Source organism: Perna viridis, chromosome 1 (genome assembly GCF_037379345.1).
Source record: "Perna viridis isolate PV_CMFRI_1.1 ecotype Kerala chromosome 1, ASM3737934v1, whole genome shotgun sequence".
Taxonomy (NCBI): domain Eukaryota; kingdom Metazoa; phylum Mollusca; class Bivalvia; order Mytilida; family Mytilidae; genus Perna; species Perna viridis.
The window spans coordinates 40,441,243-40,455,231 of NC_142445.1; the positions used below are offsets into that span (position 1 = coordinate 40,441,243).

At 31.4% G+C, this 13,989-nt stretch overlaps 1 pseudogene; it reads left to right on the plus strand.

Annotated features, from left to right (window-relative positions):
* The first annotated feature begins 900 nt into the window (after window positions 1-900).
* LOC148628754 (uncharacterized) lies at window positions 901-8,775 on the plus strand (annotated as a pseudogene).
* Window positions 8,776-13,989: the final 5,214 nt, after the last annotated feature.

A 13,989-nucleotide genomic window follows, 5' to 3' on the forward strand; every position in this document is an offset into this window, starting at 1 on the left:
CCTCCTTTTTTTAATCATATTTCTGATATCATGTGTGGCCTTCGAGTTACAAGGGGCCAAAGGGGCCACACATTCAAAAATCAATTGTTTTATTTATGGTCTGATTTAAAAAATAATAATAAAATAAATGGATTCCCTGAAAAATTCAGACTGCTTTTGTCAATCACATTTCATATATATCTTAGGGTTTTCAAGTTATAAGAGATCAAAGGGACCACATCCGAAAAAATTTACACTTTAGTTTTTGGCGTGTTTTTGAACATAATTTTATTTTTATTGAAAACTAATATTGTGTCCACACTTGCCCCAATTGTTCAGTATTTGATCACTGCAGTCGTATCTAGCTGCGAAACGTAGCTCTAACTATTTTTTTTTGTATTTTCTTAACGTTGGAGCTACGATTTTGGCTGTTAAAAAAATTGCGCTTTCAGCGACCTTGATTTTGTCGGACCTATTTTCACTTCGTTTCGTGGCTATCGGCTTTGCTGGGGGTTTAAACATATTTATTTCGTTTCGTTAAACATTTTTCTACCACCTTACCTTATTAAGCATATATGAATATTCATATCTTTCTTATTGTAGCTCAAAATAACAGATAATCCGCCTTCTTCTCGCCACCATCTTGGTTTAGGCGAGATCCCGTTTTTCGGTCACGTGACGAATAAAAATAGACCGCATTCCGACAAAACACGTGTTATTGTTTACAACTGAGATGACGCCGGTTTTTAATATAAAATCGGGCTACTAAGTTAGTATTTCGAAGTTTAACGCAAATTGTCAGTTATCTATGTAAATATTGAGTCAGTTGCTCGCAAATGAAGTAGTTTTTCATTCATGAATTACAAAAATACGATAAATATTATCCACATCCTCCCTTTTTGTGTAAATACATGAACAAAAATGAGGAAAGATGGAGGACACATGCTTAAATTGTGGTAAAGAATTTGAAAGGAAGGAAAAAGGGTTCGAAAGAAAATCAATTGACACAACAACACAAATCCCAGTCTTATCTTTCCGAAAAATATTAAATGAAAGTTTGAATGCTACCATCACACCAGAAAAAAAATTATTTTTTGTGATAAATGTGCATCTGTCTGTGTGAGGGTCAAACAATTTGAATCTGCAAAAGCTGAATATGTTTCACAACAGTCTAAGACTTCTTATCTTGGTAAAAGAAGCCACTCAACAGCCAGTGCTACAACATCTACTCCATCCAGGAACATGAGCCAACCTTTTCCCCTTTTTCTTCTCCTCTCCGAAAGAAACATATTTCAAGAAATACAAGTCTTTTTTCATCTCCGATCTGTGACGAGAATTCTTCTTCTTTTTCATCTAAGAACTTTATTGATAAAGCAGCTGCTTACCTTAAAGATTCAAAGTATTACACTGCTTTTCGCCTATTGATTAAAAGGAGCAAGCCGGCAAAACAGGCTCTATTGAAACTTGTCAAATCCATTAAAACTGCGAAATCAACCAGTAATAAGGTACCATTGTCTTCCAAGCTTTCCCTGCAATCGATTGAGGATTTCAGTTGGAAAAATAATATTAGTGTATTGGAGACCAAAATACCATTACTGGCCACAACAGTTAAATCTGCCTTAGCAACACCCAAGTCTGATTCCAAATTATCATTGTAAGTGAAATTAGTTGTTTATGTATTTTTATTTCCAGTAGTACAATATATTAAAAAAAAACTGGATGACAGTGGTAAATACTGAAAAAGATAGACTTTGTACAAGTCATCATTCTTAAACAAAAATTGTGATTGGTAATAGTTCCACTTCATGGTTAGAAATTATTCTTGTTGTTTCCAAGTTATTAGCTCCAAAAGTCCAAAATTGTGCAAATAAAGGAAATGTGACCATGAGACACAGATGCCCCTGGCAAAGGTTAAATAAAGCAACCTCTCCCCAAAACAATTAAAGTATTATATAAAACATTATTTCTCCTCACATTTAGTGACAAGAAAGCGGGTCCATTAGTACCAGCATATGGCTTCATCCTGTCATCCATTCTCCATCTTAGAATGCCAACAAGGTTTTTCTTCCTGCAAGAGGCATTATCTGTTGAGATGTACAGATCTGGCTGTAATCAAAAGGTAAGCTGTCAAAAAAAAGTGGAACATCGGTCCAGGATTGCTTATGGCCTTTCTGGGCTGTATTCCGGAGGTACTTTCAGATAGTTTCATTGGAGTAGTACGTAATTTTATTTTTAGTATGCTTGGTAAAATAGCTACAACACAGAGAAAAAGAAATACAAGTACACATAACAAAAAGAAAGGCAAACAAGTCATGAAAAAAGCTCAAAATATCATAATGAAAACAAATAAACCATATTTTATATAAAAAAGGTGTGTTTGATTATTGTGACAATATGTAGGATATTAAATATAGAAATAGATTTGAGAACACTTTAACCTTGAAAATACAGAAATCAATTATAAAATGATCAATTTTAACTTAAACAAATATATTTTAAATCAGTACAATAATGTACATCATGCATTGAAATTTTTTCTATATGGGATTGAAATTTTTGAAAACTCATCAAAATCACTTTTGGAACAAAAAATACAAATGCATAAACAAAACTTAGCATACTTACCAGTAGTATAAAGATATATATCTAACTTAAATTTTGCTATTGCAATGGATGATGGATAATCTTGGGTAGAAATTGTAGCACACAATGCTTCTGAAGGTTTATGATTCTAAATTTGTACGCAAAGGGGGACAACCAGAACTTTCATAAGTAAGTGAAATGTTGATTTTGAATAATTACTAAAATGAAATAATATAAAAATGAATTGAACAATAGGTAGAAAACAAGTTAAGTCATAGAAATTAGTAAACAAACAACAAACATACAAAAACTATTTCAACAAGCAAAAATTCCTAACACAGGCATAGGCACAGACTGCATATAACACTCATTTTTGTAGGAGTGTGACAGGAACTAGGGCCGTGGTTGACAGAGTTTGTTTGGCCTTTGACCAACAAATTAAGTGATGGAAGGACAATATACAGGTATGCATTTAAATAAAAAAAACTTGTTTCAAGCCATTATGCCTTTTAGGTGTTTATGCTTTTCACTAAAACATATATACATCTCAATGGGCATGTATTTAGATCATACTTTATTATTAGCAATTAACATAAATTCTACCCACAAATAATTTATATTTTTCAATCATGAAGAGTTTTCTCTAACCAGCAGAAGCTTTCTGTAATTGAATAGATTTGTGTGAATCAATATTTAATAATAAATTTAATTTTAGCATGACCTTGGAAATTTTAATGTTGAGGAAGAAGTGGCCGAGCCTCCTGATCATGACAACCACTCCACTGTTGAGTCAACATCTATTACTGGGACCCAGTCTGACGATGCTATTCAGAGTTCTGTTGCATCAGAGTCTGATATTGATGTTGAGGAGGATGACCTAGAGGAGATAGTACCCCTTCTAGAGTCATCAGCAGTGCTTGGTGATGTCCCTGCAATTGACAATGTCATTGACCAATTAGGTAATCACATATTCAAATAATCCTATATGACAATATAAAATGTACAGATGGAGATAAATTGAAATATTTTAGACTTTGTAGTACAAGGGAGATTACCCTCAAAATTTTAAATATAATGTTATACTTAAGCAGCTATAAACATAATCTATCGTAAGAGAAAAGAACTACTAGTATTTAATACATGCATTTTAATCAATCATGATTATAAAACACTACATTCAGGAATATTGAGTTCAGGATCATTTGAGGAGTTAAGGATCTTCAATTTCAAATTTTAATATTCTAGTAGTAAAATTGTCTTCCTATTGAAGTAAGCAAAAGTTGAATATTTTTTTGTAGACCCAGGCTATTCTCTGTGCTGGGACAATGTACAGAAGTTGAGTGCATCGATCAGGTGACAAACAGAACAAAATGATGTTGTGGACCTTAGCCTTTGCTACTAGAAACATAATTTCTTTTCGTCATCTTGACTATGATACAGAGACCTGCCAAGCCACAGACATTCCTTTAGAAGTAATATTATTATTTTTGAATTTCATTTCATTGCCACTGGTAGCGATTGATTATTGGTTATTGATATTATATTATTAGATAATATTGGCGCTTCAAATATGCTTGAAGTTTCAAAAGAACATTTTACAACATTTATGTGCGTTAAGGCATTATTGAAGTAAAATCGGGCAGGTGATATGCTGAAAACTTATTGACAACAACATTTTACATTTTAAAGCTAAGATGTCTTTATTGTATGTAACTGGGCTTGTAAAGTGACTTGATTTACCAATCAGTTTGGAAATAATTTTTGACAAAATGTTTAGCTGGTTTCAAACTTTTTATTTTTAACTTATTCTACTTTTTTAAGGTATATCTACCATCAGATTCTGATTGGGACCTTCTTAGAGGAAGAATGGTTATCATGACACAAAGAATCTTGAAAAAAAAACTTCGATGCTTTCGAAGAAGCTGATATTATTATGGACATCCCCCACCAGTACAGCAAGGAGTCATCACTCAAGTCAGAAATTGTAAGTGTCTCTTTAATTTTTGAGATATGCCCATACATACACAATCATATTGAAGAGCGTAGTGTTCTCTGAGGGCAACAAGTCTCAATATGTTCAGAAGTTGTGATATTATGAATGTAAAAAAGGTAAAATTACTTGTATTTATTGTAATAAGAGTATTACCACACCCCTTTAAGACTTGCCACTTTAATTGTTATATGTCTTTGGTGCTCATAAATATTTATCTCATTACTTGGTACATGTACATGTAATAGAGAAATCAGTATTTTATACTCTAAGCTAAAATATATTCAACAGTACTCAGTACCAAAAAATGGAAATTTGCAACCCCTGTAATATCATATCAAATATATTTTCTTATATCAGGTGAACCTTGGTGTTATCAAAGAGAATCCGTCAACTTGCAAAGGTGTGATAGAAATAATGAAAATACTGCATAAATATGTACCTGCTGATGGAAATGGAAAACCTTACCAGATTCTATGTCATGGTGATCAATTAAGCATTGAAAGAATGTTAGATGGTCAACTTGCTATGGCTCCAGGTATATAAATGTTGTCTTAGGATTGTTGTAACAGTAGAGAACTGTGATATATTATCGGTATTCCTTATAGATTCATAAAACTGTGCTTTTCAGAAGAAAAAGGAATTGGAAATTCAAGTATGTCAAAGAGACAACAATCTAACCATGCATAGAGCGAAAAATCAATCAAAGGTTGCCCTTCCAAGTCTTCAATGAAAAGTGATGAATACTCACACCCAGGGACAGGTAATCCCGCTATGAACATATTCTGAGATCTGCATACATACATACATATGGATAAATAACGCAAATTTGCAACATTGATCATTGTGTTCACACCAACACAATGAATATTATTTTGTATGAATATATTACTGTAAATGAAGTAGATTTTAAGTTTACTGAAAAAAAATTAAATTTTCTCTTTCTGTCAGGAAGCAGAGATCCATTTAACAAACTTCTATGACTAGTACCAAGACCTCAGAAATTCCATAAAAGAAACATAATTTTACAGGTAATGCATATAATGATCATCTGACTTGAGCCCCGACCATGAAAATGTTTGCATTTTTTATTTTTAGAAATACAGATATAAATATTTATTTAACTCTAACACAGTTACAATAAGCGGTTTTGGCGAATATCAAAATTACATGAATTGAACATATTGAACATGTGTTATATATAATGTATAGTAGTTACAAATGTAGCTTACTGAATTGAAGTTATAAAGAGTTATGAAAATACAATCTATATAGCAATTGATAAGACTTTTTCTTTTCTCCATGCAATCTGATATGAAATTGGAAGACAACCTCAGTAATTTTGGATTTTTACTGTTAAACAATATACTTACTTTTTTTATAATATTAAAAATATCAAAGTTTTTATACAAAGAAGTAATTTGCAGTTTTAGTTCATGTCTTAGTGTGCTGTATAAATCACACTCAAATAATAAATGTCCTTTGTCTTCAATGTTAATATGGCATACGGCACATATTCTATTGCCTTTTGTAATATTGAGGCGTCTTCCTCTCTCAGTCTAGCTGATGAGAGCTAATTCTTATTTTGGATATCATGGATCTCTCGGCCAGTTTAAACAAATCATCTATCTAATTTGGTCTAGTTCCAGACCTATAAAGTTTTCTATAAAAAAGATTAATTTTGAAGAATTACTGATATATGAATTTTGTTCTTATGAATATTGATCTGATATACTTTGTTTAATCATTTGTAAATTTATTTTTAGTGCACAGTATTCACTCAGCATGTCCATCAGCTGTCAGCATTTCATAATTATGCTGTACCCTTACTCAAATATGCTTTAACTGATTTTAACAATATTTATACACAACATCAAGCACCACATTTTGGCTGAACTTATAGCAATTCATTGTATTTTGACAGAGCATGTCCCCATTTCCAGATAAAAAAACCTTTATAAGCCTCGATCTGCAAATACACAAAATAAATTTTAATGTAGATTTTTATCTTGTTATTAATCTTACTTCCTTGTATTATTTTTCATCTCTTACTTTATGTGGTACCAAGCCTGATTTAATTTAACTATGTGAAAAGACAGAAATATATAATGAAATAATTTTTACATATTTCATATGCTTTGCAGGATGCCATGAACACCTTCTACAAGTCCCTTGACCTAAAAGGGACATTAATGCAAATACGCAACAAATTTGAGTTCAGGAATGTAAAGAAGAAAACCTCAGATTGCATTAATAATTGTGTTGACTTTTGGAACTTTGTGACTGAAGGCTACATATGCCTCTTGGTCTGTAAGTTATGTGATATACATACTGCCCTGAAGATTTACTTACTAGCAATGTAACTGACTATGTGGCATCAGTAAGCTCTCAAATAGTAAATATTATATGGCCATCAATACAGTGTGCAGCTAACCCCGACAGCACTTTCCAATATGGGAAAGAAGAGTGCACTTTTTTGTATGATGTTGATGATGATGATGATGATGGTAGTGGTCTTGATGACAGTTTCGACAAAGATGATGCTGATGATAGCAATGATGATGATGATGATAGATATTATTACCGAAAGCCAGAACAAGGTAAATGTATTACAATTAAATAATGTTTCCATAATATAAGTTCCATTAATACATATATAGTTTTATATGTCTCTGATTGAGGGAAATATTGATCATCAATATGTCTCAATCTTATTAAAACAAGATCTTTGTATTTCTTTGACAATGTTCGATCCAAGATCTTGTAAAATACAAGATTTGAGTTAATACTGATTTAGCCAATCAAAATAGTAGTAAAAAAATAATAGTTACCTCCTCTTTGAAAATCCACTTCCAAGATTCAGGAAGTGTAAATTTGATTTGTCATAAAAGTTCATGACCTGGGGTCACCAGAACATGAACTCAAAGTGGGTTTCATAAGATCTTTGTTTAGAAACGTAGTTGGAGAAGCTTAATTGGGGTTCTTGTTTTAATAAGATTGCAATATGTCTTTGTATCCTTACAACTATAGGGCAAATTATGAGCTGCCTAGTGATTTACCAGTAATATAAATATATATATCTAAAGCTTCAATAGTTGGACTTTGTACATAAATGTTTAAACATCCAATCCATGTTACAGTCAACAATGCCACTATAGAAACTGATGATGACGAGGATCATGTGCTTGAACATAGTTGTGCTGTAGTATGGACAGGGTTAAAGATGATGGTGGACAAAGATGCTGAAAGACATAATGATGGAGAAGCCATGGTGTCCAATTGGAAAATCAACATGATTGATTTTTGGAATCTTGACCACAATATGTATTTGATCCTAGGACATAGGCTTATATTAGGTGTAATATTCATGGACCAAGTTAACTATAGGCAACCAATTTGATAAGCACTTGACAAATACAAAAGTTCTGAATGGGGTTCAGTGAATGAATAAATACCATGAACATTTCATGAAGCATGATACTTGGAAATTGAAAAAAAATGGAGGTACATGTTAAACTAGTATATTGAATCAAAAATACATTGTATATTACAAATTGCTATCTGTAAAATTACCAGAAATTTGGTTAAACTTGATGGTTAAATTTCTAACTTTTATTTCTTCAACTGTAAATGGATGGTTACCAAAAAGAATCCAAGAAGATATTGTATGGAACAGCACAGCAAACCTAACTGGTGAACCATCAGGGAACTTAGCTCTAGATCTAGTCAATAAATTCCAGAATAATGACTTCAAAGGCATGTTATTCTGATGTACCATTCCAAAAAATACTGTAAAAATCATTTTACAGAAAAAATATTCTTTTTCAAAAATTTTGATAAAGGAAAAAAGGTTTAATGTGGTAAAATGTCAACAATTACTTATGTCAACATGACAAATTAAGCCAACAATGATACTCCTCACCTGAAATGTATATTAATTTTTCAGGTAACCTGAAGAACAGTCATGGGCATAATTCAGATAACCAAATTTCAAGATGCAGCAAGATTACAGGCAGTGTGGGAAAGGGTATTGAAGAAATGTTTCAGTTGAATATTGTAAACAAGTTTGTTTCAACTGCCAAATCCTCCAAATATACCGACAAAAACAGTATTTCCAAATTTGTTGCAACATATGCTGGAGAGATTATTCTACAGAGTTAGAAATCGACAATTTAAAGGTTTTGAAAACTTCAGGAATGTCGTTGACATTAAACCCCCCCCCCCAAAAAAAAAAAATGCAAATTAGGCTAATGAAATATTCTATTAACTTGGTTAGGGAGAAATATGCTTGTGGAAATTAGGGCAGATAATTCAGCTTTAAATTTCATACCTTTATACACTTGTGCAAGGGGGTATCCTTTATGCATTTTGCTTGTATTTCGTGTTTCTTAGTTGGTAAAATAACACTCAATATTCAGAACTTTAATACATGCAGGAACAGTTTTTTTGTTTGTGTTCTCTGAATTACATTAAATATGTAATAAGTGTAGTTTCATAACAGTTTTGTACAAACATTGAATGGAATGTATTGTCTAAATGATTTATTGCTCATTAGAGAGATTATAGTATCAGATATTATACATATCATGATGTTAAATGATTGTTTAAAGGTCATGAATTTGCCTACAGTATCAATTATTTACAGCATGGGTATTTAGACTTACAAATACTGCAACATGTACACATTTCACATTGACATGCATCACATTAACTTTCACATGGTTTTTTGTCAATGTCACTTTTTACCGGAATAAGACATTTTAAAATTGCATGTCTAAAACAAGCAATACTACCACTGTTTATGTCTTTACAATTTTTTTTTTAATTCATCATTGGCATGAATAATTTGGTGGCATACATGTATGCATGTGAATCCTTGCCATCTCTTCCTGCTCGACCTACCTCTTGCCAATATTGTAAAACAGATTCACATATTCCCCAGTGCATGACAACTCTAATATCAGGTATATTTACACCTAACCCAAAAGCAACAGTGCAAATCACAAATCTTAATAGTGAATCTGGCTTGACAAAGGTCTCAAGCAAATGTTTTTGGTCATTGATTGAGAGTTCAGCATGATAGTTGCCTATGTGTCTATTGTCATATGACCAATCATGGTCATTAAAACCTTTCTCCTTTATTTCTCCAATAATGTCACGGTGTATCTTTCCAACCATACTTAAACTTCTGAAAGATAATAGTATGAACTAAGTATTTCAAATCCTCAAAATATTTAGAATGACTAATGTAAATTTTCTCATGTTTTTTTTAATTTGAATTGCTTAATTATGAGTTAATTTGAAAAGGAGTCTATATGCACCTCAAAATAGCATTGACCATTACTGGGCTCTAGATCTTTGCACATCAGACCTTCAGATAGTGCAGAGACTTAATATCAGCAAATAGTGACCAGGTGAATAGGATTGTGTTTGCCTAGAATGTTGCTGTATTTGAATTTCACTATATAATTTCTTTATAATTCAAATCACCAGTTAACAGTTTAAATATTTAAATATACCTGACATATAAGATTGCTTTAGGAGTTTCTTTCCCTTTTCTCTCAGCTGATTTATATACCAAGTTATTTCTTTAACATGGTCCATTGCACGTTCACTTTTGTAGTGAAGGAATATATTTGTCCTGAGAATATTGCGTTTTATTTCAGGACATATAGTGAAAGAATCAAGAATTTAAAAAAAAATACATCATGAAATAGGAAAAAGCATTTCCAAAATTAGCCAGGCTAATGTGAATATATGTTAAAACTGTTAATTAATATTATTTTCGCTTCAGTAACACAAAATAAGCCCCTATTATGTAAGCTTTGTCATTCTTTTAAAGGTAACACATGTTCAATATGGCAATATATTATGAGTTATATATACAAGAGTATTATACCTGTCTGGAGATTTAGAGATGACAGAGTATTGGTCAGTGTGAAGTTTCCTAGTGACTGATGTTAAAATAGCCTGATTTATGGTTGCCGTTAAAAGCAAGAATGGTGTCTCCGTCAGATGGCTTCTTATTTCACCAAGCCTTGAGAATGTGGGTCTAAATTTTTCAGCCCTATAATGTACATAAAAGCTCATGCCTGAAATTTAATGGACACTCATTGATTCATAATGAGAAAAGTATTATAGTATACCATCTGATTGATTAATATATTTATAGTATCACAATATATTGCATGAGATTTTTATTTTTTATCGAAGATTCATGCAAGTAAAGTTTATTGTTAGTCTCCCGTCCTATGTAGTAATAGAATAATTTAGTGTGATTGGTCTGTTGATTAACTCCAGATTACATGGTGTTTATTCCTGTTTTGAATTTCTTAGCTTCAATAATAATTTCATAATGTTTATATATATATATATATATATATATATATATATATATATATATATATATATATATATATATATATATATATATATGCTTATTTTTAAGATTTAGCTTTATATTGTTGCTCTGTTGTTGGACTTCATTTGTTATGATCAATTTAGGCCTGCAATTTACTTTAAAATTAAATTTCTTTTTTCTATATGAGGAAACAAGGTAAATATCTTAAAAGGTTTCCAGTAAATGGGCCTCATCTATTACTTTGGCACATACATTTTGTTGATAAATGTCAGACTTCAATAATACTTTCTGCCACTCACTATCGAGAAGCATTTCAGGAGACAGATACACTAATGCAAATTTTCCAGTTTTAATTCCTGCAATTTTACAACAAAGTAAAAATTATAAAGACTTTTATTTTCATTACAGATGAATTTCTCTGTAAAATACAGTCCAGTCGTAATGAATTATGGAGATGATATATATATGTAATTTTTTAAAAATCAAAATTAAATAGCATAACAAGATCCAATCTTTACTTTTCAAAATTTTTGAAAATGGTGCCATAAAATATCTTTTTTTGATAGACAAATTGATATATTGTATTAAAAAGTAAAAAAAAAATTATTATGTGTATGCTTTAATAAAAAAGGGGGGGCTGACACAGGGTTCTGTTTGCCTTATGTTTTGGAATTTTCCCCATTTTACATATTTGTTTTGCCTATTTTTTACCTAATTCCAAAAACGCCATTTTATGAACTTTCCCAAACACCAATTTTAGCCACATTCCATAAAAATTTAGACTCATAGACTATTTTCCATAAAAATTTAGACTCAGTATAGACTTTTTTCCATAAAAATTCAGACTCATAGACGTTATTCTATTATGGCATACTTCAGATATTAATAAAGTTAATAAATCATGCGAGTTACATGCAAGATAAAATGTTTTTTTTTATGAATGAAACTACAACCTATTTTCATCAAATTGATGAAACATGGCCGTATATAATTATATTTTTATTGTAAAAACGAGAAAAGTCCGTTAAAAATAACGATTACAATAAAAAACCGGCGGCATCTCAGTTGTAAACAATGACACGTGTTTTGTCGGAATGCGGTCTATTTTTATTCGTCACGTGACAGAAAAACGGGATCTCGCTTAAACCAATATGGCGGCGATAAGGAGGTGGCCCCTACGTATTATCTATTATTTTGAGCTACAATAAGAAAGATATGAATATTCATATATGCTTATTAAGGTAATGTGGTTGAAAAATGTTTAACAAAACGAAACAACTATGTGTTGACAGCCTGCGAAGCACATAGCCACGATACGAAGGGAAAATAGGTGCGATAGATCAAGGTCATCGTAATCGCAAATTGTTTAAGGAGTAAAATTCGTAGCTCTAGATCGAAAAATCAAAAAAAAAAAAAAAAAAAATCAAGAGCTACGATTTCGCAGCTACGGTCGTATCATGACGTGCTTGGGGAAGCTCCTTATTGGGATTGTGACATGGGCCAAGTACAATGTAAGAAAAAGGGGCCACAACGACTTAATTCATGATCTTCACAACACAACCTAATATTGAAATCCCGCATATAAAATTCAGAGTTTTGGAAGTAAGCTTTGTCAACAACAATAAGCACTTTGGTGTGTATTTTTCACTTGACTGTAAATGGTGTAAATGGAATGATCATATCGACTATGTATTAAAAACTGTCTCGCAAAAATATCCATGTTTAGGAAATTCAAATTATGATTAAGTAGATATAATTCAGAGAAGAAATATTGACATATATTGCCGATTATTGAATATACATGTGTGGTATGAGTGCACAAATCATAAAAACATTTTGAAAGCAATGTATGGAAAAAATAGTATGAATGAAGTAAAAGTATGAATGTACTTAATTCATACATTGCTTTCATTATGCTGAAAAATGATCAATGAAAAGCTTTCCCTCTTTCACTTTCCCAGCGATTCGTTTTACTTTCGTAACCAGACGAAAGGTACGTATAAAATTTTAATTCAATTTTCTGTCTAATGAATAAAAGCCACAGTTTGTAAAAACATAACATTTATCTTAATTCTATTTTCAAGAAATCAGTTAAACCATTATTTCTAACTGCAATTATGATCATCGCCACTTGACAAAACAAACGATTCCTATCGGTACGTCCATTCGTTCGTCAATTTGTGAGAAATCTCGTACTCTTACTTATCCGAATTAACCAAATTTTCTATAAACCACATAAGATACAAACATCTCACAATAAGCCTTTGCTTTCAGTTTTATACTTTATTAAGATTTTTAGTAACTGTCCCTGGGTAACTTGTAATGCAATAATTACATTTTGTCACTTTTTAAAATTTAACAAAAATGTCTTGCTCTTTATCAATATGAATTTTAGCCTAAGTATTAACAAAGTGTGTACTTTGCTGCAAGGCATCTTCTTGTATAGCACTGAAAATGATAGTCGTCACTTTGTATGATTGTAGTTGCCATTTTGCACATATTTATCAAAACTTTCAGTAAATCACATATCTATGGTGTTTCCTTTAAATCTTGCTTATTCTTATTTGTGTATTCACTCTTTTGCTTTATATTGTTTAATTGCTATTATACCTCTTTTGAAAAAGTGTATGTTTCATAACCGTGTTTGTATTGAAAAATATGCTCAAATAAAAACGACAGGACATATAGATGCCTTGGGCTGACATTTTAATGCCGCTGGATATATTTGTCTCTTTGACATATACACCACACCTATTGTCGTTAAATTGTAACACTTATATTAGATGGCCTTTTGACATTTTCATAACAATAGATGTACTTACTGATCTTACTTTGTACTTCTGATTTAATTATTACGAGAGTAACTGGTTTACCAAATCTGAAATAGAATGAAGTTAAATGTCAATTTATGTTGATGGACGCGTTAATTCGATTCCGCGCTGTTAATTTCATGAACGTTGAAAGCAAATTTAAAATCATGAAATAATGATTGTTTTTAATTGCTAGTTTGATTATAATATGAACGACTTTGGGCCGGTTTACGCTCAATAAATCGCCAAACAATTCTTATATCTTA